The sequence below is a fragment of the Aquarana catesbeiana genome, linkage group LG01, assembly GCF_042186555.1.
Source record: "Aquarana catesbeiana isolate 2022-GZ linkage group LG01, ASM4218655v1, whole genome shotgun sequence".
Classification (NCBI taxonomy): Eukaryota; Metazoa; Chordata; class Amphibia; order Anura; family Ranidae; genus Aquarana; species Aquarana catesbeiana.
The window spans coordinates 759,206,401-759,234,307 of record NC_133324.1 but is presented as its reverse complement, the minus strand read 5'-3'; the positions used below and the strand labels follow the sequence as shown (position 1 = coordinate 759,234,307).

Here is a 27,907-nt window from a genome sequence, read left to right as displayed (position 1 = left end):
CAACCTGCTGTGTTATTCACAATGATTAACAGTGATTGGCTCAGACTGGGAATCTGAACTGCAGCAAGAAGGTGGTGTGATCAGGGACATTGAGGAAATAACAAGCACAGGGCACGCTAACAGGAAGACTGGAATCAGCTGCAGAGGGGAACTAATATAATTAATAATTCCAGCTAAACCAAAGCCTTGCAGAATAAATCACAAGCTATTCTAGACAAGGTATGCCATCAGCATTTCATATTTAAAATACTATATTTGCCTGGAAAATACAAAAAAAGTTATGCTTACTCCCTGGATCTGCCGCGTCTGGCTGTTCTGACACATCCCAAGCAGCCTCTACAGGGCAGGTCCTCCTGCTCAGCCTCAGTAGCTGTTGATTAATGTTAGAAAAGAACATTACAATCTGCAGTGTACAGCAATCTCACACATTAGTACAAGAACATTGAAACATGTATGATCACTCAGCAGATACCAGCAAGATTATATTAACTTAATGTGGGCATTGCTGCCTCAGCCTCCTCCTGAGTCTCCCCCTCTGACTGGATGACACCTATTTATAAAGGAGAAATGATGAACGTTAATAAACGTAAATATATATACTGTAGTGTAAATAGATAAAATTAATTATCCATTAGCATGGCAATACAGGGCAGGTCACTAACGTTTATCTACAAGGCAAGGATATGCATTCACCATTTAGAAAAAATTATTAAAAAAAACAAATACGAGGCACTTACTTGTCCTGGTTCCAGCGGCACCGGCGAGTGCTAGGTGCACCGCCACTGATCAGGCACCTCAGTTCAGAGCGGCGACGTTCTGTCAGATTACGTAAGTTACGCAATTGCTTGTGTTACCTGACAGAGTGTCGCAGAGGCTCTACCTGTCACTGCATGAGCGAGAAGCAATGACACTGGAATCAACAATGGAAGGCTGGACAAATGGAAAAGGAACCACTGTATTAGTGTCACTACTACTACAGTACTTACTGCACGTTGATGATGTGGAGGACTCCTGCTCCTCCGCCCTCTGCCTTCGGCGGCGCTGGACCTGGAGACGATCTTTAAATAAAATCAAACACATCATGGTAAATGACTATGTCGCAATGCAATGCTGACACCAACCTTGATGAGCCAGCAGCTTTCTTATCTCATCCTCCCCTACAGCTGCTAAGAGCTCCTTCTCATGGGGGAGGAGAGGCACCTGCTTTCCTCTGCGCCCCGTCTGCCTGCACTTAAGCGCTATGGAACTGCAAAACAAAAAGAGAAGAGAAACGGGTTCCACAATTAAACTACAACTGTAATCTGAAAATGTCATCAACACATGAAACACATGTAGAATGAACCCGTAGAATGAACCCGTAAAATGAAACAATGCAAATGGAATTTTTGGATTAGGCACATTTTTTTCATGTAGCACAAGGTTTGCACATTTATTTATTAACCAAATTTATTGTAAGAAAAACGTATGCTTTTTTGGTGCACAATAAATAGTAAGAGACAGGATTGGGATTGTGCCCAGTAAATGTCCATTGTGTCCACTCCAGTCCACCTTTCTATTACGCGCTTGTGTGAACTGTGTATAGTGTAAAATTTCCTTTCTTGTTTCTTTTGCAAAGCATTAACCCACTTGCGGGTGTGGACCCCCCCATAGTAACTAAACATATGGCGGGTCCGCAAGCTGGTTAAGTCCAGCCACCGTAACACTTTTTTAATATATATATATATATATATATATATATATATATATATATATATATTTAACTTTTTTATTTTTCAATAACAAAAAATGTAAAACCCAGTGGTGATCTAATGCCACCAATAAAAGCTCTATATGTGGCAGGAGAAGAGCATAAATTTCATTTGGGTAGTACATCGCAGGAGCATGCAGTTTAAAGCTGCAACGCGCTAAATAGCAGAATATGGCCTGGTCAGAAAGGGGACGTAACCTACAGGTGGTCAGGTCAAGTGGAACTTAAAAGCACTTACTGCTCAGTTTAGTGATAACTAACTAAGAACAAATAACGGGATCATTCCTCTTAAAATGATCGTGGCGATAATATATAACATGTGCAACTGCAAACTATGTGTAGGCTAGGCACACCTATGCGCAAATTTGGTTTTTCACAGGAGGGAGGATAAATTGAAAATTATTTATTCCTCTTTAAAAAAAAATTTAACATAACTTTACTGACATCACATGTGATAGCAATAATATATGTTTATGTGTGTGTGTAAAATCAGTGCATTTTTGGAGCTTTTATCATTGTATAAATGACAATGGTCCCGAAATGGCATCAAAAGTGTCCGATGTGTCCGCCATAATGTTGCAGTCACAATAAAAATCGCTAATCGCCACCATTACTAGTAAAAAAAATTGTTAATAAAAATGCCATAAAACTATCCCTATTTTGTAGACGCTATAACTTTTGCACAAACCAATCAATAAACGCTTATTGCAATTTTTGTTCCCAAAAATATATAGAAGAATACATATTGGCCTAAACTGAGGAAAAAATGTGTTTTTTATATATTTGTTGGGGATACTTATATAGAAAAAAGTAAATAAAAACCGCAGAGGTGATCAAATAGCACCAAAAGAAAGTTCTATTTGTGGGAAAAAAAGGACGTCAATTCCAGTCTAGCCAAGCCTATATCTGCCTGCAGGCCATTCCTGGTGTACGTTTTCAAATATACTTTCCGGCAGGCAGGCAGGTGATTCAGTAATCTGCAGTGCATTAAATATATACACAGTCTCCTACAAATATATATCCACTGCATTCCAGTCTAGCCAAACCTATATCTGACTGCAGGCCATTCCTGGTTTACGTTTTCAAATACACTTTTAGGCAGGCAGGCAGGTGATTCAGTGATCTGCAGTGCATTAAATATATATACAGTCTCCTACATATATATATATATATCCACTGCATTCCAGTCTAGCCAAGCCTATATCTGCCTGCAGGCCATTCCTGGTGTACGTTTTCAAATATACTTTCAGGCAGGCAGGCAGGTGATTCAGTGATCTGTAGTGCATAAAATATATATACAGTCTCCTACATATATATATATCCACTGCATTCTAATCTAGCCAAGCCTATATTTGACTGCAGGCCATTCCTGGTGTACTTTTTCTAGTAAACTTCAGGCGGTGTTTTGCTAATAAAATTTTACAGCATGTCTGGAAGGCCACCAAGGAGAGGCAGACACTCACAGGACAATAAAAGAGCGCAAGCAGGCTCTGTGTCTACAGCCAACAGTGCTGGTCGTGGACACGGTGTATCCTCAGCACGGGCTGTGGGTGTGCTTTTTTTTGGCAGCTGGCCGTGTTGATCCACAACTTGCAGAACAGTTGATAGAGTGGATAACTAAGCCGTCCTCATCCTCCTCATCATCTGTCACCCAGGCTCAGAGTAGTTTGCCTGCCAATGCAACTACCAAAGCCGCCTATTCCATCGGCTCAATATCATCAGTCACTCCTTCCCTAGCCCCACCATCATGCATGGAGGAGTCCCCCGAACTGTTCGACCACAGTGTCGGGTACATGCTGCAGGAAGATGCGCAGAGTTTTGAAGGCTCCGATGATGGTACCCAGGTTGAGGAAGGCAGTAACATGAGCCCAGAGAGAGGGGGTGCCCAACAAGGAGAAGAAACTGGTAGTCATGTTCCCCCAGCTGCAGCATACTGCCAGGTTTGCTTCAGTGATAAGGAGGGAGGGGATGATGAGGTCACTGACTCTACGTGGGTGCCTAATAGAAGAGAGGAGGAGGAGGCACATCTCCAATGAGGCAGGATGCCCTCCAGGGGCCAGCTTAAGGGCAGACAACCGACTACATCACACCGCAGAGCTCCGCATGTGCAGGGCGCTGCTGACCCCCCACGTATTTTGAATTAGTTCCTTGGTGTGGGCCTTTTTTGATATGTGTGCAGCAGATCGCACCGTTGCTGTTTGCAACATATGTCTGAAGTGTATCAAGCGTGGCCAAAACAGCAGCCGCTGGGGTACCACATGCTTGAACAGACATATGTTGACCTCCCATGCAGTCCATTGGCAACAGTACTTAAAAGACCCACACCAATGAACAAGGCAGACCTCTCCTTGCTCCTCATCAGCTGGGATCTCCAACCCCACTATACCTTCAGTTCTCTCAGAAACCTGCATTGAGAGGAATGAAGGTGTAGAATTAGGTGTGCCAAGTACTTGCGGGCAATCTGCTATTGTTACACCAACATCCGATTGTGGAAAGGGGGAGCGTTTTAAATCAAAAGGATATATAAACAAGTACATGTACCATCATCCCAAATATCTTGTACAAGGCAAAAGGCATGAGGTAGAGAGAGGTCGCAGGTAGCTGCCACTGTCGACCAGTATCTCAATACCGCATGCACTGAAGGCAATAACCCCTAAAGAGGGGGGGGGGGAACGAGGGGACTATTCCGGTACCAGGTATAATCAAAATTAATGGTAAAAGGTAATAGTGACAAAAACAATAATAAAATATAAAAATTCCATTTTAATAGAAAACATGATTAAAAGATTGTAACAATAACACATACAGTTGCAATTAAAAACGGGAGCAATGCATACAACCAATTAAATTACAACTTGTAGTGAGGTAGACACAAATAGAGCTTGGATTCTCGACCGGTTTCGCGGTTTCACCGCTTCCTCAGGAGAGCAATATCTGTGGTGCAACATACAGTAATTGTAGTAAATACAATCATACAAAGATTATACAAAAGCAAAAGAAAGCAGCAAAGACATTAAATAATGCATTATATAATATACAATATAAATAGAAAAAGGATGGGCTCACCCGTTCTATGGTTGTCTGTGGGTACGCATGGCCCCAAGTGATTCCCCCCGCGGCGAACACAGGGGATGACTAAACAGACCCTGGATTAATAAATTGTATAATGAGGTAGAGTAGATGAATGAGGAATCAATCAGGGGAAGGAGTAGGGTGGGGGGGTGCCAGTGATGTGTTTTTAAAATTCAAACAGTGTGCAAGTGAGGGAAAAACCACGGGGGGTGTGTGTGAATAAAGGAAAGTGGGGGGGAGGGGAGGGGGGAGGAGGGGGAGGGGGGAGGGGGAAAAAGGGTGGGGGGGGGGAGAAAAAAGGGGGGGAGGAGGGGAGGGGGGGGAAAGGGAGGAGGGGGTAGGGGAAAGGGAGGGAGAGGGGAGGGGGAGGGGGGGGGAAAGGGGGGGGAAAGAAGGAGGGGAAAAAAGGGGGGGGGGAGGGGGGGGGAAAAAGGGAAGGGGAAAGGGAAAAGAGGGAATGGGAAGATAAAAGGGAATTGCACACATAGATATGAAACTGGCACTCACCCCTAAAGTGCATAGACAAGCACATGGACTTGAATGAGGACCAAATGCAGATGATCGTATAATGAATGGGATGAGGCCACTGGTTGTTATTGGGCAGTGAACAGGATCCCCCCAAGTACAGCTGGAGTGCTTGGTATGCACTCAGAGAAGTTATAATAACAGCTGTAACAAACATGATAATAGAGTCATGTGAAAATTGACTCACCGGTCAGTGAAGCCAGCTGGCTAAGGTACAAGTACAGGACAACAAGTCAAGGTAGCAAGGTATGTAATCATTGCTGGGATAATAACATAGAAGGTATAAGGGGACATGCTGTAGGCACAGTATAAAAGGATAGCTATTCAGCACAAAATATAGGCTGAAAAGGAAACTGCCTGTAGACAGACAAGAAAGGAGGGGAGGGGGAAGAGGAAGGACAGCGGGGGGTGGGGGGCACAACACTTACCCAAGGCAGTGGTCTTCAGTTAATCAGCATCACAGGGGCTGTAGGCTCAGATAGCGGCCATGACTGGCCGCTATAAGAGCACCCCAACCCGGAAGTCAGGGACGGCATCGAGGGCGGTCCCTGACGTCACCGGGTCTGCTCGCCCGCACTGCGCAGGTGCAGTGTCAGCTGCTACTGCGCAAGCGCACGCTCCTGTCAAAGGGAATCAAGTTCCCAGGCAAGGAGACGCAAGCAGCTGTGAGGCTGCCAGGGCGGGCATGTGTCCGCCGCAGAAAGAAGGCTCGGGGCAAGGCGAAGCCACAGGAACCTGACGGGGGGGAAAAGGAGCGCATCCTTGTACAGCAAACAAATCCAAACAATTCAATAGGAGTAACATATAATTAAACAATTGAGCAATTGTGATATTATATCTAGACAATGGGCAGTCAGTGACAACAGACCATAGGCGTTCACCAATAGTGAAAGGGCATCATAGGGTATGTTGGAACCCAAGTGCAAGGGACAAGGGGTGGGGGAGAAGGGGGGGACGAAGAGGGGGGGGAAAAGAAAGAAGGGGGGGAAAGGGGGGGGGGGGGGGGGAGGGGGGGAAAGGGGAGAAGGGGGGGGAAAAAAGGGGAGGGGAAAAAGGGGAGGGGATGGAAAAGGGGGGGGAGAGAGAAGAAGGGGGGGGAGAGGGGGGAAGAGGGAGAGGAAAGGGGGGGGGGAGGAAAACATGGGGAGGGAAAAAGGGGGGGAGGGGAAGGAGGAAAGGGAAGGGAAGGAGGGAAGGGAGGGGGGAGGAGAGGAGAGGTGCTAGGACCATATAGGGACTTCATAGGAAGGCCCTATAGGACACCGATTCATTAAGGCCAGGGGGAATAGTGGCGTTGAGCCGCTCAATCCACAGGGATTCTCTCTGTAGTATTGAGCGATCCCAATCGCCACCCCTGGGATTGGGTTTGACCACCTCCAATACTAGGAATTTAACCACGGAATTGTCAAATCTATGATGAAGGCCGATATGTCGGCCGATGGTGGTTAATTTGCCATTTTCTGAGTCATACAAGTGGTCCCCAATTCTCTGTCTAAGTTCCCTGATTGTTTTGCCCACGTAAAAGGCTTTGCAGGTGCAGTTCATAAGGTAAACTACCCCTTTCGTATTGCAATCGGCGAAGGTCCGTGGGACCAAAATCTCGCCGTTAGGCAAGACCACAGTTCTACTTTCGAAGATCCAAGGGCACCTAGGACAATCTCCGCATTGGAAGGTGCCATTGGAACCACCCCTAGCGGGTCTAGTAGGATTATAATGACTGGCAGTTAGTTGGTCACGTAGTGACCGTGCTCTACGGAAAACCACTTCCGGTGTGTGTCTAATGTATTTAGTTAATACATGATGGTCGGTCAATAGGTGCCAGTGTTTCGTTAAGATATTCCGGAGAATACTGTGGTGTACAGAGTAGGTCGTAATCAATTTAACAGTTTCTAAGGGGGGGGGGTCTGTTGTTTTTGAAAAGTAAAGAGGTCCGTGGACGTAACAGGGACTTGTTAAAGGCTTTACGTAGGTTGGTAGCAGAGTAACCCCGTCGTAAAAGACGTTCACGTAGTGCCTGAGCTTGGCGTAGAAAATCACTATGATGAGTACAGTTTCTGCGTAACCGCAGATATTGGGCATAAGGTATGCTCCGTACCAGGGACTTCGGGTGAGCACTGGTGGCAAATAATAAGGTATTCCCCGCCGTGGGTTTCCTGTAGAGGTCGGTGCCCAATGTTCCATCAGATTGTTTAATGATCAGTAGGTCTAGGAAGGGAATTCGCTCGGTCTCGATTTTGAAGGTAAATTTAAGGTTTAGATCGTTCTTATCCAATAGGTGTAAAAATTGTAACAATTTAACTCTAGGGCCCGTCCAAACCACAAACAAATCATCAATAAAACGGTACCATATGAGAATATAGTCCAGAAATTCTGTATATTGTTCATGGGCATGGATATATCGCTCCCAACCACCTAGGTATAGATTTGCATATGCCGGAGCACATGACGTCCCCATTGCAACACCTTGTATTTGTAAAAAAAGTTGGCCATTGAAAGTAAAAAAGTTTTTGGTCAATATAAAGTATAGTAATGTCAGTATAAACTGATTCAAGGGCCAGGTGGTAGTATCTTGTTCAGCCAAGAAGGAACCCGCCATCCGTACGCCCTGCTCGTGGGGGATACTCGAGTACAGGGCCTCGATATCGACTGCCACGAGCAGGGCGTCCGGAGGGACCTGAATTCCCTCGAGGCGTTGCAAAAGGTCGGTGGTGTCTCTGATGTAGGATGGGAGGCTACGAACATGAGGCATTAGGAAGGCGTCAACAAATTTGCTCGCATTATCTGTTAGGGAGCCTATCCCAGACACAATAGGTCATCCGATTGTAGCAGGCAAATTTCCCTACCCCATTTGCTAAACCATCAAAAGAAATTCGGTCCCAGCCATCTACATGCTTAGCGGCTGAATGCTAGCTTGGCTAAATTGCTAGCACTCCAAATGTTTCCTTTTCAGCTGGTTGACTCTGCCCCCTTTCGTGAATTTTTGGAATGTGCGGTACCTCAGTGGCAGGTTCCCAAATGCCATTTCTTTTCACAGAAGGCCATTCCGGCTCTCTACCGGCATGTGGAAGGCAATGTCTTGACCTCGTTGGATAGGGCGGTCAGCGGTAAGGTGCATATTACCGCTGACTCGTGGTCCAGCAGGCATGGACAGGGAGGTTATCTTTCTTTCATGGCACACTGGGTAACTCTGCTGGCAGCTGGGAAGGACAGGACAAGGTGCAGTATTGTTGAAGCTTGTTTTGCCACCTTGCCTCCAAAATGCTAATTGTGGTGATTCTGCCACACTTCTCTCCTCCACCCCCCCTCTACTTCTTCCTCTATGGCCTCTTCCTCTGCAGATTTCTCCTTGGAACCAGCGGTGCTCCATAGGCATTCAAGGGGCTACACTCAGGCAAAAAGATGCCATGCGGTGCTTGAGTTGGTCTGCCTAGGGGACAGGAGCCCCACTGGGGCAGAGAATCTGTGTCAGGAGACTTAGTAGACCAGACTGAGTGGACTGTACAGAGATAACCCAAAACGCATGTAAGTGAATAATAATATTTATTAAAATAGGTGATAAATCAGAAAATACAAACAGTGCACAACCACCAAAAACAACAATATATACAGCAAGGGGCAGTACCGGAATCACAGATGTCAGTCAGGCCAGGGTCATACACAGCAGGTCAGCAGGACAAGGCATATACCAGAAGCATAAACATTAGCCAAGCCAAGGTCATACACAGGAAGATCAGTAAATGAGGGACAGGGAACCAACAGGACAGAGAGGGGATGGATCAGGCTGAAGGGTATAAGAACACAGAAGGGACCGGGTCAGGATAATCTCGGGAAACAAGGTCGGATGCAGGCTCAGGATTGGTAAACAGGCAAACAAGGTCAGGGTTCAAGGAGAGAGATACCAAGGCAAGCATGTGAGGACTTGCCGGGTATTTATGGGACTGACAATAATTGTCTTCAAGTAACACCTGAGCGCAGGGAGTGTTGTCTGCTCCATACTGCCAGGATCCATCCGCTGGTGGATGTCAGTACTGCGGCCAAAAGATGAAATGACACCAGCAGGGAAATATTCCCCTGACAGTTCAAAACTGCCAGGAGACACCTGCTGGTGGACCCCAGTACTACACGCCAAACGATATATCTTACCAGTGGATAGACCCTTTCCTGACAATCTGTCAGCTCTGCAGGGGCAGACTCAGAGGTGGTTGACACCATGCCAGCTTCAGCCAGGAATGGTGGTTTGCGACAACAGCACCAACCTCCTCTCCACCCTCCGACAGGGACACTTGACCCATGTTCCCTGTTTGGCTCACGTCCTTAATTTGGTGGTGCAGCTGTTCTTGTGCAGGTGCCTGGGCTTACAGGATCTCCTGAAGCAGGCCAGGGAAGTCTGTGGGCATTTCCACCGGTCATATAATGCCAGTGCTCGGCTGGCTGACCTTCAAAAGAAATGCAACCTGCCCAAGAACTGTCTCATTTGTGACATGCCCACCAGGTGAAACTCAACGTTGGCAATGCTGCAGCGGCTGCACATGCAGCAGAGGGCTATCAATGAGTACCTGTGTGAGTATGGCACCAGGACAAGGTCAGGGGAGCTTGGCTTTTTTTCGCCACGCCAGTGGCTACTGATCAAGGAAGAATCCACTGTCCTGTCACCATTTGAGGAGGCCACGAGGATGGTGAGCAGTGATAGTGCATGCATCAGTAATACTGTCCCTCTTGTCTTCCTGTTGGAGCACACGCTTCATGGAATAATAGACAGGGCACTTGAGGCAGAACAGAGGGAGGAAGAGAAGGACTTCCTTACCTCTCAAGGCCCCCTTTATCCAGACAGTATTCCTGCAGGCCTGCCAATCACACAGGAAGAGGAGGAGGAGGAGGAGGATTGTGTCATCATGGAGGTGGAGCCTGGCACTCAGCATCAGCAGCAGTCTTCAAGGGATCGTTTTCAGTCCCCAGAAACCCATGGACTTGTACGTGGCTGGGAGGAGGTGGCTGTGGATCATACCATCCTTAGTGACCCAGAGGACTCCGGATCAAATGCCTCAGCAAACCTTCGCTGCATGGCCTCCCTGATTCTGCAAAGCCTGCGAAAGGACCCTTGGATTCGTGGTATCAAGGAAACCCACGTTACAAGGATAAGGTTGCAGAATTTATCCAGCCTTCGCAGAGGGAAACATCTTCGGGAGGCCTTGCAGAAAGGTTTGTGCAATGCATTTCCAGTGCCTGGGATGTTACAATTTCCTGGTCCTCCTGGACAACGTGTTGCTGAGGCTTCGGGCAGTCATAGAAGGAGCGGAGGAGAAGGAGGCTGTCTGACCGATGCATTCAGACAATTCTTTAGTCCGCAGCCCCAAGGTCTGATCGGTTCCAGCAACCATCACCAGCATCTGATTTACATGGTGCAGGAATACCTAGAGGCAAGATCAGACTTGGAGACCTTTCCAACCGAAAATCCACTGGGTTACTGGGTCTTGAGGATGGATCACTGGCCAGAGCTTGCACAATATGCAATTGAGCTACTGGCCTGTCCTGCATCCAGCGTTCTTTCTGAATGCACATTCAGTGCTGTTGGAGGCTTTGTAACCGATCACAGAGTGCGCCTGTCCACAGACTCAGTTGATCGGCTCACGTTCATAGAAAATGAATCAGTCTTGGATCACCAGCTACCAAGCACCTGATGCTGATGCAACCAATTCATTTTTCTATGACTGTGAGATCCCTTGAAGACCGCCTATGCTGAGTAACTATCCTGTTATGCTGAGTGACTATCCTATTCCTCCTCAATGTTCATGTTGATAGCTTCTAAGAACATTTTTTTCAGGGCACCACCACCAGTGCCTAAGGCCCAATTTTTCTGTCCCTGTTTAACAGGGGCGTGTAATTACAATTTTTGCTGTAATATTTTGCAGCAGGGCTCGTTCCTACACTCAACTACAGTATCCATGAGGGGCTGCAGTGTTGTGGCTCCCCCAGCTGCAGCATACTGCCAGGTTTGCTTCAGGGACGAGGAGGGAGGGGATGATGAGGTCACTGACTCTACGTGGGTGCCTAATAGAAGAGAGGAGGAGGAGGCACATCTCCAATTTTTGCTGTAATATTTCACAGCAGGGCTTGTTCCTGTGCTAAAGTAGAGTATCTGTGAGGGGTTGCAGTGTTATGGAACCAGCACCAGTGCCTAAAGTCCTGTTTTTCTGCCCCTGTTCAACAGGGGCGTGTAATTACAATTTTTGATTTAATATTTCACAGTAGGGCCCGTTCCTGCGCCCACCAAGAGTAACTGTGAGGGCTTACGGTGTTGTGGCACCACCACCAAAGGCCCAATTTTTCTGCCCCTGTTCATCAGGGGCATGTAATTACAATTCTTGATATAATATTTCACAGCAGGGCCCGTTCCAGCGCCCCAACAAGAGTAACTGTGAGGGCTTACAGTGTTGTGGCAACACCACCACACCACCACTAAAGGCCCAATTTTTCTGACCCTGTTCAACAGGGGCATGTAATTACAATTATTGATATATTTCTCAGCAGGGCCTATTCCAGTGCCCACCAAGAGTAACTGTGAGGGCTTACAGTGTTCTGGTACCACCAACACCTAAGGCCCAATTTTCTGCAGAGTATATAGGGCAGGTTGTATAGTATATACAGGCGGTCCCCTACTTTCAAACATCTGACTTACAAATGACTCCTACTTACAAACGGAGGGAGACAACATGAAGTGAGAGGAAATCTACCCCTAGGAAGGGGAATTCTCTCCTGTAAGAGTTAATATGGGAAAAAGGTGTCTCCACTGATGCTTTATCACCAATCCTTGTTTCCCCAATAACCCCAAATTTTCAAAATCCAATTGTCATTGAGACAGAAAGTGAGGTGAAATCTTCTGAACAGGGGCACAGACAGTAAAACAAATGTTACAGGGGTGATAACCCTTCCCTATGTTATCCAAAAAGCTTAAAAATAGATTTTTTGGCTGGAGCTACACTTACAAAATGTACCTGTTCCAAATTACAAACAGATTCAACTTAAGAACAAGCCTACAGTCCCTGTCTTGTTTGGACCGCCTGTATACTGCTGTTCAGAGTATATAGGGCCTGGGGGCCCCACGCCTTTTCTTTTTTTAATTTGAGTGCGGGGTTCCCCTTAATATCCATACAAGACCAAAAGGGCCTGGTAATGGGCTGGGGGGGTACCCATGCCGTTTTTCTCAATAATTTTCATCCATATTGCTGGGACCCAACATTACATTACAGCCGCAAGCAGTTTTAAATTACTTTTATTCCTTTAGAAATGTAATTTTGTGCAGGGACTGTTCTAAACACTGGAAACATGCACCACTTTACAGGCATACTATAGTCACCCTTCAGGTATGATATTTAAAGGAATATTTCACTTTTATTTTTGCACTTTAAGCATTATTAAAATCACTGCTCCCGAAAAAAACGTCAGTTTTTTAAACTTTTTTTTCATTGATACATGTCCCCTGGGGCAGGACCCGGGTCTCCAAACACTTTTTAGGACAATAACTTGCATATTAGCCTTTAATATTTGCACTTTTGAATTTTCACATTCGGGTCCCATAGACTTTAACGGTGTTTGAATGTTTGCGCGAACTTTCGGTCCGTTCGCATGTCCTGCCGCAAACCAAACCGGGGGGTGTTCGGCTCATGCCTAGTAAGTGGTAAAAAAAATTGGGAGTGGGGGAAGTGTACTACTGCTTTAGGTGTGGAATCATTAAAAAGCTGTAAAGTTTGAATAGGGTGGCTCAAACCATGGTCCATGCTAAAGTTGAAGCAGTATTACAAGATTGAGTTGCTAAATATGCTAAAATCTGGCAGCAGTGGGTAGATCAATACCTTCCCTCACACTTTAGCAAAGTGTGCAAAGTAGGTTTCATGATATCTTTGCTTTCTGAGAGAGCCTAGGCCTTGCGCAAACCTTCTATGGGAGATGCAAAAACCTGTTATCTTGAGCTACCCTGAGTTTGTGGCTTTGTTTAAAAGGGTATTTGACATTTCCGCATGCTCCACTTCTGCTGCCAAGTGCCTCATGTCCATCGAACAGAGCACGAGAACTGTTGCCAACTACGCCATTGAATTACGTACTCTGGCAGCAGAGGTTGCGTGGAACAATGAGGCCCACGTGGCTGCTTTTTCTCATGGTCTCTTGGATACCATCAAGGATGAGATAACAGCCCGAGATATACCCCCTGAGCTGGAGAAGTTGATCACATTTGCCATCCTCATTGGCTCCAGACGTACAGGAGCGCTTGTGGAAGCCTCCTGTACATTTATCTCCGAGCTTAGTAGTCCCCCCTTTCTGTCCTCACCTCCCATGCCTCCTGGTACCAAGTCGGTCAGTAAAGGTGAATCCTTGCACTTGGGTTTCCACGCGTCTCTCTGCGGATGAGAGAGCCTTTAGGAGGAGGGAGAGATTGCGCCTTTATTGTGGCCAGGCAGGTCACTTTTTGAAGTCTATCCATCCAAGGAATGCCCGAACCTTGAGGTCCTGTCACAGACAGACCTTAGGTGGCGTTGTTTCATCCCCAGTTATCCAGAAGGACAAGCCCCTGGTTTTGGACATCCTTTCTTGGGCTGAGTTGTACGTTTAGATACAGGCTCTAATCACCTCTGGGGCTGCAGGCCTGTTCATTGATTCTGCCTTTGTATCGAAGCACTCAATTCCGCTGCAGCTGCATGACACTGCCCTTGCCATTGAGGCTCTTGATGGGAGACCGCTACAGCCTGCACATGTGACTCATGAGACGGTTCCATTGTCCATGGCTGTAGGGGCTCTTCACCATGAGATAATCCAATTCCAAGTTATTTCCTCACCAGAAATGAGGAAAGTTATTTCCTCCTCCTCAAGTTTCCACTGGTTATTGGTTATCCTTGGTTACAGAGGAACAACCCCTCTTTTGATTGGCTCTGTGCTGAGGTTCACGCCTGGTCACCACAATGCAGTGAGACATGCTTCCAGAAGGTAGCCAAGGTCCTGGGCACCTCTTCACTCTCCTCCCTACCAGAGGAGTACCGCTATTTTAGTGATGTCTTTGACAAAGGTTAAGCCAGTAGTTTGCCTCCACACTGGCCGTATGATTGTGCAATTGACCTTCAACCTGGTGCCATAGCCCCTCGTGGCCAGGTTTACCCTTTGTCAGTCTTGGAGGATAAGGCCATGGAGGAGTATGTTGCAGACCCACTTTCTCGAGGTTTCATCCACAAATCCTCGTCTCCTGCTGGTGCTGGTTTCTTGTTTGTGAAGAAGAAGAGTGGTGAACTAAGACCTTGTATTTCAATTGTTTCATGATTAAGAATGGCTATCCGAATCCGTTGATTACAGAATTATTTGACCGCCTCAAGGGAGCAATGGTTTTCACAAAGCTTGATTTGAGAGGGGCATACAATCTCATGAGGATTAAGGAGGGCAACGAGTGGAAAACTGCGTTTAATACCAGAACAGGCCATTATGAGTACTTCATAATGCCTTTTGGCCTTTGTAACACCCCGGCAGTTTTCCAGGAATTTATTAACGATGTCCTCCGAGATTGTCCTCCGAGATTTGTTGCAGTTATTTGTGGTGGTTTATCTCGATGATATCCTCATATTTTCCAAGTCTCTAAAGAGCCACCACACAGATGTCTGTCGTGTGCTTCAATAGAGAACAAATCTCTATTGTAAACTGGAGACATGCGAGTTCCATCGTGAACAAGTTAAATTCCTGGGTTATGTCATTTCTACTGTTGGTTTTTCGATGGACCCAGAGAAACTTTTGGCAGTTCTACAATGGCCCCGACCCGTGGGTTTATGTCCTCTGCAGAGTTTCCTGGGCTTTGCCAACTATTATCGGAAGTTTATTTGTAACTTCTCGTCTCTGGTCAAGCCCCTGACTGATATGACCAGAAAGGACGGTAACCTACAGAGTCGGTCTCCGGAGTCCATTAAGACCTTTAAAAGTCTCAAGGCTGCCTTTGTTTCTGCTCCTGTGTTGGCACATCCTGATCCTATGTTACCTTTTATCCTTGAGATTGATGCTTCTGAGACTAGTGCTGGCGCCCTTCTGTCTCAACGTCCTACCTCTGAGAGCGCCATGCATCCTTGTGGCTACTTTTCCAAGAAATTGTCACCTGCGGAGTGCAATTACGAGATTGGTGACAGAGAGCTGTTGGCGATCATTTTAGCCCTGAAAGAATGGAGACATCTCCTCAAAGGTACCACTGTGCCGGCTCTCATTCTTACTGACCATAAGAATCTCACATTCTTGTCTGAGGCTAAAGAGCACGATGGGCTCTTTTCTTGTCAAGTTTCAATTACATTGTCTCATTCTTACCCGGTATTAAGAATGTAAGGGCTGTACGCCTTGTCACGACAATTTTCCTCCACTTCCAAGTTGGAGTCGGTTCCGATTTCTGTGATTCCTCCTAAACGTATTCTGGCTACGGTTCGCACCAGTCTCACTTCTCCTTTGGGTGACAAAATTCTTGCTGCTCAGGTCCATGCTTCTCCTAAGAAAGCTTGTGACCACTGCTTTGTCCCAGAGAGTCTCCGTGCTTCAGACTTACCATTCTCCCAAGGCTGCTGGCCACCCTGGGAAGAATCAACTCTTTTGGGCCATTTCCCAACAATTCTGGTGGCCTAGTCTACGTGCTGATGTAACTGCCTTCATAGCTGCCTGTTCTGTGTGTGCTCAGAGTAAGACTTCACAACACCTTCCAGTGGGCCTCCTACAACCCATACAACCCATACCCAACGGAGAGAGGCCCTGGACCCACCTGTCTATAGATTTCATTGTGAAGTTACCCAACTCCCAGGGCAACACAGCTATCCTTATGGTGGTTGACCGGTTCTCAAAGATGTCTCATTGTATTCCACTTAAGAAGTTGCCCACTTCTAAGGAACTGGCTTCTATTTTTGCTCGGGAGATCTTTCGCTTACATGGGCTACCCAAGGAGATTGTCTCGGACAGGGGTAGTCAGTTTGTGTCCCCGTGTTCTGGCGAGCCTTTTGTGCACAATTCAGCTTGCTTTCTCCTCTGCGTATCACCCGCAGTCTAATGGGGCCACAGAACGAGCCAATCAGTCCTTGGAGCAATTCCTACGTTGCTATATTTCTGACCAGTATAACAACTGGTCAGACCTATTACTGTGGGCAGAGTTTGCTCACAACAGTAGAGAAAGGCAGTACAGCGCTAACTGATTATACAAAACTAACAAAAAGCAATTAAAATTAGCACCAAAAAGGAATAAAAATGCAAATAAAAACAGTCCTTAAAAGTTCTTCATAAAGCAAGTATATTGCAAGAGCACTAGCAGATATCCAGTGAGATGAGTGATGAGTAAAACATGTGACACCCTCCACCAACAAGCGAAATGGCCCCTCACCTCATGCGGTGGACCCCTGAGTAGATCAGTCAGGTCAAAACAGCAATTCCCTTAAGGGTAATTAGGTCAGCAAGCTTTCACAACATGTAAAGTGCAATGCCGGTGTAGGTAACTAGACATGGATTCCTCATCAACTCTGAGATCGGTACATGGAATAGAAGCAACAATATCTAGTGCTCTCTGGTTTAATCAAAATAATGTTTATTTAAAAAGATAAAAAACACTCTCAAATCTCACACTGTACCCCAGTGCTAGGATTAATGGCATTAGATAGCAAAGTATATCCACGAGAATCAGTGTTGTGGGACGCGGGTGTCGTCACGAACAAGGTCATGTGGTATCTGTATGCGTTACGTCCCAAAGGGGGGGCGGGACTTCATCAGCTGCCATTTGATATGATATATTGATATATTTGGGATTTGATATTTTGACCCTCAGTATTTCAGCTGCTTTTATTAGATATTTTTGTTGCGCTGGTTGATTCTCTTTTATATTATTGCTCACAACAGTGCCTTGAATTCTGCTTCCCGATTGTCCCCGTTTATGGCGAATTATGGTTTCCAATCTTCCATGTTGCCTGACTTGTTTGTTCTGCAGAATATTACTGCATTAGAGGAGCATCTCCGTGGTCTTCGTTCCACTTGGGCACAAATCCAGGAGGCTTTGCAACATGCTAATGATAGGTACAGACTCCATGCTGACCGCAGACGTCTGCCTGCGCCTTCCTACCAGGTTGGGGACAGGGTCTGGCTCTTATCTCACAACCTCCGACTTCGTGTTCCCTCACTAAAGTTAGCACCTCGGTTTATTGAACCTTTCCGTATTCTTCCCAGGATTGACCCAGTGGCTTACGCATTAGACCTTCCTTCTAATATGCGTATTTCAAATGTATTTCATGTCTCCTTATTAAAACCTTTGGTCTGCAACTGCTTTACTACCTCAGTGCCACATCCTCACCCTGTACAGGTTGAGAACCATGAGGAGTATGAAGTACAGTCCATTGTTGACATCCCGTAGGTTCTGTGGGCTCATACAGTACCTGGTGCATTGGAAAGGGTACGGTCCAGAGGAATGCTCTTGGGTCTCATCCTCAGACGTACATGCCCCTGTCCTCCTCTGTGATTTCCATAGACATTTTCCCCACAAGCCTGGTGGTCCTCCGAGGGGGAGGGGTCATTGAGGAGTGGGTACTGTCAGGGCTGGTGTCAGGAAAGGGTCCGTCCGCTGGTAAGATATATCATTTGGCGTGCAGTACTGGGGTTCACCAGCAAGTGTCTCCTGGCAGTTTGGAACTGTCAGGGGAATCTTTCCCTGCTGGTGTTATTTCATCTTTTGGCCACAGTACTGATGTCCACCAGCGGATGGATCCTGGCAGTATGGAGCAGACAACACTCCCTGCGCTCAGGTGTTACATGAAGACAATTATTGTCAGTCCCATAAATACCCGGCAAGCCCTCACATGCTTGCCTTGGTATCTCTCCCCTTGAGCCCTGACCTTGTTTGCCTGTTTACCGATCCTGAGCCTGCATCCGACCTTGTTCCCGAGATTATCCTGACCCGGTCCCTTCTGTGTTCCTGTACCCTTCAGCCCAATCCATCCCCTCTCTGTCCTGTTGGTTCCCTGTCCCTCATTTACTGATCTTCCTGTGTATGACCTTGGCTTGACTAACGTTTACGCTTCTGGAATATCCCTTGTCCTGCTGACCTGCCGTGTATGACCATGGCCTGGCTGACATCTGTGATTCTGGTACTGCCCCTTGCTGTATATATTGTTGTTGTTGGTGGGTTTGTTGGGTTGGTTGTGCACTGTTTGTATTTTCTTATTTATCATCTATTTTAATAAATATCATTATTCACTTTACATGTGTTTTGGGTTATCTCTGTGCAGTCCACACAGTCTGGTCTACTAAGTCTCCTGAGAGTATACCAAGGCCATCCCTGACCAGACGTGGCTGCATTGAGGAATCCTCCTGGTTTGCTGGGCTCACTAAAGATGTATTTCAATGAAATTGTCTATTTGTCTCTGCTGGCGGCAGAGGATAGTGAATATTGTCGCCAGACGTTAAAAGATGGTCCAGTGACCAGCTGCTGGAAACTATCCAGTCGGGTCAATTCCTAGTAGATCAGGGTCATATGTTATTTGAGGATGTGCAGCCTTTGATTCAGTTATGTGCAAAGCCAGCCCTGTCATGTTTGCCTGAAGGAAGCAATGTCATATCTCCCACCTTCTAATGTGGCCAAGTTGAATCCCTGGTATGGCTGTTAGAGGATGATCCGTTTTTTTTTATGAACATTATTCCTCTTGTTCCCAGCAGGTGTTATCTGATTGTATTTGTTCAGTACAATCTCTGATTAAACAGGCTGTATGTGAACCAACTTTTGTTCAACCTATGCTACAGGCATGGTCAGATCTCTTGTATTTAGCCAAGCCACAACAATCCAGCCCTGCCATTAGTCACCTGCCTTCCCGAAAATCTATCTCCCTGTCACCCATGGCAACCTCAGCTACAGCCCAGTATACACAGCTTCCCACCAAGTACTATTACCCAGTCTCTACTCACTGCACCTATCCTGCTTTCAATTCACCTGCCTCTTCTCTTCCACCTGTAACAATTCCACAAAACCCTCCTCCAGCCACTATTCCCTGGTCTTCCTTTTGCCCAGTTACATCTTTTTCTTACAGCCCTGCAGTTACTTACAAAGCTACAGTGGCTAAACCAAAAAAGAAACAGAAGTTCTTTCCAACCCACACAATTCTGCCAGTAACCCAGTCGGACGTTCCAGTGCCTGCTACCCAGTCTGATGTTCCAGTGCCTGCTATCCAGTCTGACGTCCCAGTGCCTGCTACCCAGTCTGACGTCCCAGTGCCTGCTACCCAGTCTGACGTCCCAGTGCCTGCTACCCAGTCTGACGTCCCAGTGCCTGCTACTCAGTCTGACGTCCCAGTGCCTGCTACCCAGTCTGACGTCCCAGTGCCTGCTACTCAGTCTGACGTCCCAGTGCCTGCTACTCAGTCTGACGTCCCAGTGCCTGCTACCCAGTCTGACGTCCCAGTGCCTGCTGACTGGTCTGATGACCTTGTGTCCATGTTCCAGCCTAAAGTTTTGCTGCCAGTGTTCCAGTCTGATGTGCCCGCTTCCCAGTCTAACGATCCTCTGTCTGCTGCCCAGCCTGATGTGTTCCTGTCCACTGCCCAGCCTGATGTGTTCCTGTCCACTGCCCAGCCTGATGTGCCAGTGTCTTCTACTCAGCCTCTTGTGCCAATGCCTGTGCCCGCTGTCCAGTTTGAGGTCCCAGTGCCTGCTGCTCAGCCTGAAATCCCAGTGTCCATGTTCCAGTCTGATGCTCCAGTGACTACTGTCCAGTCCGATGTACCTATTGTTCAGCCTGTTGTGCCAGTACCTGCTGTTCTGCCTGATGTTCCAGTGCCTGTGTCTGCTGCCCAGCCTGAAGTTCCAGTACCTGCTGCCCGGACTGATGTCTCGGTGCCCACTTTCCAGACTGATGTGCCCACTTTCCAGCCTGATGTGCCCACTGTTCAGCCTCATGAGCCCAATTTCCGGTCTGATGTGCCTGCCTTCCAGCCTGATATCCTGGTACCTGCCTTCCAGCCTGGTGTCTCATTGCCTGCCTTCCAGCCTGATGTCGTGATATTGGTATCTCAGCCTGAAGTTTCGGTGCCCGTGTCTCAGCCTGAAGTTTTGGTGCCCGTTGCCCAGTCTGCTGAACCGGTGTCCGTTACCCAGTCTGCTAAACCGAAGTCCGTCACTCGGCCTGTTAAGCCAGTACCCGTTATTCAGCTTGCCGAACCAGTGCCCGGTGTCCAGCTCGCTGAGCCGGGGCCCATTACCCAGCCCACTGGGCCGGGGCCCGTTACTCAGCTTGCTGAGCCAGTGCCTGTGATCCGGCCTGCCCTGACGGTGCTCGTTGTTCGGCCTAATGTTCCAGAGCCTGCTGCCCAGCTCGATGGCCCGGAGCTTGCTGCCCAGCTCGATGACCCAGAGCTTGCTGCCCAGCTCAACGACCTGGAGCCTGCTGCCCAGCTTGACGACCCGGAGCCTGCTGCCCAGCTCGATGACCCAGAGCCTGCTGCCCAGCTCGACGACCCAGAGCCTGCTGCGCAGCTCGACGACCCAGAGCCTGCTGTCTGCTGTGATGTGCCCGCTGTCTGCTGTGATGTGCCCGCTGTCCGGTTTGAAGTACCCGATGCCCAGTCTGACTTGCCCTCATCTATTGTTCAGTGTGAGGCCATTACCTTTGGAAAATTACTTCCAGTTGGAGCGTCCAGAGGCAGCTCCTTTGAGGGGGGGGTACTGTCAGGAAAGGGTTCGTCTGCTGGTAAGATATATCATTTGAAGTGCAGTACTGGGGTCCACCAGCAGGTGTCTCCTGGCAGTTTGGAACTGTCAGGGGAATCTTTCCCTGCTGGTGTTATTTCATCTTTTGGCCGCAGTACTGACGTCCACCAGCGTATGGATCCTGGCAGTATGGAGCAGACAACACTCCCTGCGCTCAGGTGTTACATGAAGATTGTCAGTCCCATAAATACCTGGCAAGCTCTCACATGCTTGCCTTGGTATCTCTCTCCTTGAGCCCTGACCTTGTTTGCTGTTTACCGATCCTGAGCCTGCATCCAACCTTGTTCCCGAGCTTATCCTGACCCGTTCCCTTCTGTGTACCTGTACCCTTCAGCTCGATCCATCCCCTCTCTGTCCTCTTGGTTCCCTGTCCCTCATTTACTGATCTTCCTGTGTATGACCTTGGCTTGGCTAACGTTTACGCTTCTGGAATATCCCTTGTCCTGCTGACCTGCCGTGTATGACCATGGCCTGGCTGACATCTGTGATTCTGGTACTTCCCCTTGCTGTATATATTGTTGTTGTTGGTGGGTTTGTTGGGTTGGTTGTGCACTGTTTGTATTTTCTGATTTATCATTTTAATTAATAGCATTATTCATTTACATGCATTTTGGGTTATCTCTGTGCAGTCCACACAGTCTGGTCTACTAAGTCTCCTGACAGCTGGCCTCAGCCCTTCCTTCTCTGACCTGGCCGCTCAGCTGTTGGCTTATTGCCAGCTCCTATCTCTCCACAATTACTCAGCTGTTGATGATATCCTGCTCGTCAGTCCTGCCTACTTAAGGCATCCAGTCCAGAGGAGCTCTGCCTTCACCTTGGTCACATCATAGAAACTATCTCCTGCGATCCTGTTCAAGACTTGCTTTGCTGACATCCCTTCTGGCTCCAGATTCTGCTTGCTGTTCCACTACATTGATCCCTGACTTCTGGCTTGGCTGACTGTCCGTTCCGGTTACTGTTACATATTATTACTACACCCCTCCTCAGCAATAACCTCTGCACCCCCCCAACACAACTCCTCTCCTCCGCTCTGCCCTAATCTTTAGCCCACCTACCCTCCCCAAAGCTTCACCATCATCCCCATGGTTACCTTTCTGGCTCTTTCATCCACTGCAGCAAAATCCTCGACCAGGTAGGAGAATGGGGATCACACTGCAGCCCATCAAGCACTTCTCTCCCCCTCCTGTTCTTGAATATGCTGCACTCTGCCAGCACTTGTCCCCTGTGCAGAGCAGGCAGGCTGCTGTAGGAGCCACGGGAGATGTTTTACTTTCACTTTCTAACATAGAAACTGGGCTTCGGTATTTTAAAGTGAAAGCTCTCAACTGTGAGCACACAGCTAATGGAAGCTGCAAACAATGATGCAGGACATACCTCCTACACAGTGGGACCACGGGACAAAGGTGACGATGCGGGAATGTCCCGTCCAATATGAGACTATTGGGAGGTAGGATAAAGAAAGTCTGGGATGCCCAGTGAATTTTAGAACAATCAATTGGGACGACTTTTTAGAAAAAGAATTGGAACAACTTATATGCACTCCGGTATATACAGATCTCTCTTCCTCCAGCACAACTCTTACTGCAGACCTCTACTCCTCAGCTCCTCCAGCACTCTACTTGCTTGAGCTCCCAGGCACGGCTGACACTGCATGGTTAGGCCTGACACTGGCTCTGCCAGGTGTTAGCAACTGCCTTTTGCAGGCAGGGACCGCGGGCCCTTTTTTAGTGTACTAATGAACTGTATTATATATGCTATACGGACTGCACTATATACTCTGAACTGTATTATATATATATATATATATATATACTATAAGGACTGCACTATATACTCTGAACTGTATTATATGTATTACACTGGCTGCACTATATACTCTGAACTGTATTATATATACTATACGGACTGCACTATTTACTCTGAACTGTATTGTGTATACTATACAGACTGCACTATATGCTCTGAACTGTATTATATATACAATATGGACTGCACTATATACTCTGAACTGTATTATATACAGGCAGTCCCCGAGTTACGAACACAATAAGGACTGTAGGTTTGTTCGTAAGTGGAATTTGTTTGTAAGTCAGAACACTGCATTTGTACTGTAAGTGTAACTTCCTCCTGTGCATGGATGTAGGATGTTCCGGGCGCTTGTTATGTTATCCGGGGCTCTTCTGGCCATGCAGTACATGTAGTAATGCAGTGTGGGATGTGTACAGTGGTGCTCGGAGTTATCCAGGACCAGCATGGAGCACAAGTGGCCGGCATTTGTGGTCGTTCATAAGTAGGAGTTGTTCATAACTCGGACAGACTGCACTATATACTTTGAACTGTATTATATATATACTACACGGACTGCACTATAAACACTGAACTGTATTATATATACTATACGGACTGCACTATATACTCTGAACTGTATTATATATACACTACACGGACTGCACTATATATTCTGATCTGTATTATATATACTATACAGACTGTACTATTACTCTGAACTGTATTATATATACTACACTAACTGCACTATATACTCTGAACTGTATTATTTATACTATTGGGACTGAACTATATACTCTGAACTGTATTATATATACTACACTAACTGCACTATATACTCTGAACTGTATTATATATATACTACACTGACTGACTACACACTACACTAACTACCTGCCTAATCTCCATTCATTCACGATATACGGCCGCCGTGTAAGCAACAGCCTTATATAGTGTGGGGCGTGGACATGCCTTTAGACAATTATGTCTCTCACAGAACATTGCGCTTTGATTGTCCAAAGCATACAGGTCATTTGCATGCTTTGGCCAATCAACAGCCATCAATGCACTGCGATCTTGCAGTGCATTATGGGTCGCTCCGGAGCAGGCGAACTTCCTGCGAGCGCACCATTTGTTAGTTTGTTCTACAAACAAATGAACAGCCGAAGTTCTAGTCGAACTTACATTCGACTCGAACATCCAGCCCATCCCTATCCAACACATGCAGATATAGGTTTACACAGGTGTTTGAGATGTGGCTTAACCTCCCTGGCGGTATGATTATTTCGGATTTTAGGTGCTGAAAGCGGTACAATTATTTTGCATGGAAATTTGGCGTTTTATATTGTAGGTCTGTAATTCTTAACAATAACACACTTAAATCTGTCCAAACAAGAGTCTAGTAGATATCCGGGTATGATAAAGTTTGAAACACAAAAACATAAATTATAATATAATAAATAAAAATAAAAAATAAAAATGATAATAATAAAATAAATTTCCCCACGATTCACTATCGCTTAATTCTGCAAGTGTTCTAATTTACTATCGCTGTTTTCTAGCTGGTCTAAAGCCACTTTTGATGTAAAGGGACACTTTTTGGTTGCTATGGACAATCTCCAGTTTCCAGGCAGAAAGAACAGTATATATAACATAAAACTGCATGCAGGGCATAGGACAAAGCACTGGGGACAAAAGGGATGTGAAACGATTTCATACAGTACTGTAATCTGTAAGATTACAGTACTGTATGTGTTATGTTTTTACAATTTTTTGAATTTGCCGCCAGGCTCCGCCCCCGTGCATCGCGCCGCTCACAGGGAATGGAGCCTGGCACGGAGAGGCTTCGGAGGAGGACGGAGCCCACAGACACAGCGGGGGACATCGCAGGATCCCGGGGACAAGGTAAGTAAAGCCTCACCAGGATCCTGCGATGTAATCCTGAGTGTGGCTCGGGGTTACTGCTAATGGTCCTAAATTTTAACCCTGAGCCACACTTGGGAAAACCGCCAGGAACGTTAAAGGAAAAGTATGGGTTTGGCTTTTATCCCATATTCAAACTTACCTAGGTGGATGCAGCATCGGTCCGATGCTGCATCTGTCCCCTGGCATCTCTGCACTGAGAACCGAGCCATCGAACACTGCCAATGGCTCGGTTCTCTTGGCTTCCTGATAGGAGAGCTGCTGACTGTCAATCAGCAGCTCTCCTGTTCTGCTCCTCCATGCTCACTGGAGCACTGAGCTGCGGAGGGGCAGGGAGCAGCCGTCTCAGCAGCTCGCTGAGGTGCTGAGACTGTCATCAGTCCAGGCACCTGTCGGATCCAGACTTCTGAAGTCGGGATGACATGGTGCCTGGACTGATCTTGGTGTTGTCAGTAGAGAGCGGTCATCAGACCGCTCTCTGCTGAAAACAGGTCACAGGAGTGCAAAACGAATTGCACTCCTTTGACCCTTAGGAGAAGCCCAGCTAAACAAGCCCAGGCTGGACTTCTTCTTTAAGACCACATTTTTTTTTTTTTCAAATCTTTTTATTGAAGATTTACAGTTTACATTGAAATTAATTTGCTAAGGCAACATATGCAATGAATGGTACATCATAGACTAAACGTTCACAAAGTTAATATTGTAAATGACTTGTAGTGAAAACTAGTACCACAAAAAACATATTAACAATGTAAGCAATTACTGAATCGAACAAGCGAGTACCTAGAGTGTATGCAATAGAGTCGAGTGCAGTAATAAGGGTGAACAACCAAGTGTATTGATAGTAGAGGTGGGGTAATACGGAAAGGGAGGGGAGAGAGCACTAATAGTAAGCATGGTATTGTTGGATTTATGTTTAAAGTGTGTATCCAGTTTTCTCAGTTTTTCTCTATTTTTTGTGTATACCAACTCTTCCAGGGTTGCCAGAGTCTTTGAGTTTTTGTCTGTGAGTTATTTCCCCTTGAGTGTATGGTCTTATATGTACTGTGTGAGTGAACCAAAGTGATCACATCCATTAAGTATGGAGCGTTTGATGTTTTCCAGGATTTGGTGATGAGCAGTCTAGTGGCAAGAAGTATGTGTGAGAGAATCGTTCTAAATGATGGCGGTATGTTACCCGGTATCATATTGAGGACAGCTAGTTGTGGTGTGAGAGAGATGTTGTAATGTCCTATTTCTTGGATAAGAACTTCTACTACTTTCCACAATTGTGTCAGCACTGGACACGACCACAGAATGTGGATTAGATTTCTTGTTTGGTTACAGTTTCTCCAGCAAAGGTGGGAGGTGGTGGATTGGAATTTAGCCAATCTGTGGGGTGTCAGATACCATCTAAGTGTTATTTTGTTTGTTAATTCCCATAAAGAGGTGCAGCATGTGGCTTTATATATTGATCTGAGTGCCTGTTGCCATTGTTGGTCGGAGAATTGTATTTTAATGTCTGTTTCCCAGTCTATAAATGGTTTAGATTTATAGAACACTAATTTTTCCTGAAGTGTGTTGTAGATAATAGAGATGCCTTTTGCATCTGTCTCTTGGGAGAAATAGAAGTTTTGGTAGGTAGTGAGCCCTCTGTTTGTGAGCATTGAGGCACGTTTGATACGGTGATAGGTGAAATAGTCTGATGTAGGCGCATTGTAGGTTGTTTGAATGACAGGGAAAGGTGTTTGTTTTATCTTATCTCTGAGTTTCTCAGTAGTTTGTGCTATCTGTGTTAACCAATTAGGTATGGTTAGATCTGGTGATAGAATTTGGAGAGTATGTAGGGGTATCTGTAAGCGTGAAGTGGTGAGTGACTTCCACTTGGTGTTAAGCAATATTTTCCAAGCTTTGACTGCAGCTCGTATAGTCGGTGAGTATAAGTGGAGATGGGAGACAGCACTGGGAGTGCTAAACAACCAATTTTTTAGGTTTGGTCCTGGAGTTGCGGTGTTCTCAATGTTCCCCCATAACTTGGTTTGTTGAGTAGACAGCCATTCTTTTAATTGGGATAGAATAGTGGCTAGATAGTAGTGTTTAATGTCAGTGAGTCCCATCCCCCCTGTCGTCTTGTGTTTGATGAGTTTAGAGTGACTGCTTCTTGGTTTTTTACCTTGCCATATATAATGCAGAATTATGGTTTGTAGGGATAAGATATGTGTTGCTGAGAGGTATGGGTAGGGCTCGGAACGTGTATAAAATTTTTGGGAGTATTAGCATTTTGAATACAGCTAATCTGCCTGACCAAGAAAGCTCATGTTTGGATAGTTTGGTCATTTCTGCGATTAACATTTGTTTGGTTTCTACATAGTTGTTGTGAAATAGACCTTTTACCGATTTTGTGAGTGTGATGCCTAGGTATGATATACCTATTTCTGCCCATGGATATGTATAGGTGTTACGTAATAAATTACTAGAGATTGCATCTAGTCCTAGATCAAGGATGTAAGATTTACTCTCGTTGACTTTATAGTGTGAGATAGAGCTGAATCTGTGTAATACTTTTTGGATTGAAGCCAGGGAAGACACAGGATTGGTAATCATCATAATTACGTCATCGGCAAATAGACTAATTTTGTGTTCAATTTTTCCAATTTTGAATCCTTTAATGTTTTTATTCATTCTGATGTGTTCCGCCAGTGGTTCTATTAAAAGATTGAAAATAAGGGGCGATAAGGGGCATCCCTGGTGGGTTCCATTGGTAATTGGAATGGATTTAGAAACCATCTCTTCTGTATAAACTTGGGCTGAGGGAGATGAATATAGGGCCATTATTGCTGAGAGAATATGACACTGGAAACCAAATTTATGGAGTGTTGCTCTCATGTAGGACCAGTGGACTCTATCGAACGCCTTCTCTGCATCCAATGAAAGGAGCAGAGAAGGCGTTCGGTTAGTCTCAGCATTGTGGATGATATTTATGAGTCTGCGTGTTGCATCATAAGTTTGTCTCCCTTTTGTAAACCCAGATTGGTCTGTATTTATTAACGTGGGCATAATTTTTTCCAACCTGGACGCTATTAGTTTCACGTATATCTTTGTATCTATGTTTAGGAGCGAAATTGGTCTGAAATTTTGAGG

The 27,907-nt window shown here is 46.2% G+C and overlaps 1 protein-coding gene across 1 annotated transcript in view; it reads right to left on the bottom strand.

The window, feature by feature from the left end:
- Positions 1-263: 263 nt before the first annotated feature.
- The window catches only part of NPY5R (neuropeptide Y receptor Y5), a 232,788-nt gene continuing 205,144 nt past the window's right edge, over positions 264-27,907 (bottom strand). Inside the window, exons 2-4 of the transcript XR_012236688.1 lie at positions 1,122-1,246; positions 987-1,047; positions 264-550 (exon numbers count right to left, since the gene is read on the bottom strand). The gene's annotated coding sequence lies outside the window, so the exon portion shown is untranslated. The remainder of the gene's footprint in view (positions 551-986; positions 1,048-1,121; positions 1,247-27,907) is intronic.